We start from the raw sequence: 739 nt of genomic DNA, 5'->3' as shown, positions 1-739 counted from the left end.
ATACCAGCTACTCAGGAGGCTGAGAGCTGAGGATCTTGGTTTGAAGCCAAGCCTGGGCAGAAAAGTCTTTGAGACTCTTATCTCCAGTTAATGACCAAAAAGTCAGAAGTGGAGCTGTGGCTCAAGTACTGACCTTGAGTTTAAAAAAGCCGGGGGGGGGGGGACGGGGGGGGGGGGGAGGCTGGGAAGGTGGCTCAGTGGTAGAGCGCTTGCCTTGCATGCATGGGGCCCTGGGTTCGATTCCTCAGCACACATAAGCAGAAAAAGCCAGAAGTGGTGGTAGAGCGCTAGCCTTGAGCTGAAGAGCTGAGGGACAGTGCCCAGGCCCAGAGTTCAAGCCCCAGGACCGGCGAGGAGAGGGTGGAGGAGGAGGGAGGAGGGAGGAGGGAGGGGGGAAGGGGAAGGAGAGGGAAGGGGGAGGGGGGTGGAAGAAGAAAGAAGTTAGGATCTCCCAGGTGCCGGGACAAGTCTGGGGGAGGAGCGTGGGGCGGATCTGGAAAGAGCGGGTTTCAGCCTTTCTTTGCAGTCACGCACAGGGCAGGGCCGGCAGGTGCGGGCCGGGTGCGCGAGGCGGAGGCGGAGCCGGAGGAAGAGGGGAAGGACCGGGACGGACTCGGGCCAGTGGAGCCGGCAGCGCCTGCGGAGAGAGGTGAGGGCCGAGGGGGGACCCTGGGAGGCCGGGGGACGGCCGGGGCCAGCGGCGGAGGCAGGCTGGGCGGGCGGCCTCCTGGGCGGGCTT

General features: G+C 64.5%; 1 protein-coding gene across 1 annotated transcript in view; it reads left to right on the top strand.

Moving 5' to 3' along the window:
* The first annotated feature begins 531 nt into the window (after positions 1-531).
* Ociad2 (OCIA domain containing 2) overlaps positions 532-739 on the top strand; it is a 14,815-nt gene continuing 14,607 nt past the window's right edge. Inside the window, exon 1 of the mRNA XM_013009210.1 lies at positions 532-649. The gene's annotated coding sequence lies outside the window, so the exon portion shown is untranslated. The remainder of the gene's footprint in view (positions 650-739) is intronic.

The sequence above is a fragment of the Dipodomys ordii genome, unplaced genomic scaffold (assembly GCF_000151885.1).
Source record: "Dipodomys ordii isolate 6190 unplaced genomic scaffold, Dord_2.0 Scaffold8, whole genome shotgun sequence".
Lineage (NCBI taxonomy): Eukaryota > Metazoa > Chordata > Mammalia > Rodentia > Heteromyidae > Dipodomys > Dipodomys ordii.
The sequence above is the reverse complement of the archived record's forward strand: the minus strand, read 5'-3'. Positions and strand labels throughout refer to the sequence as shown.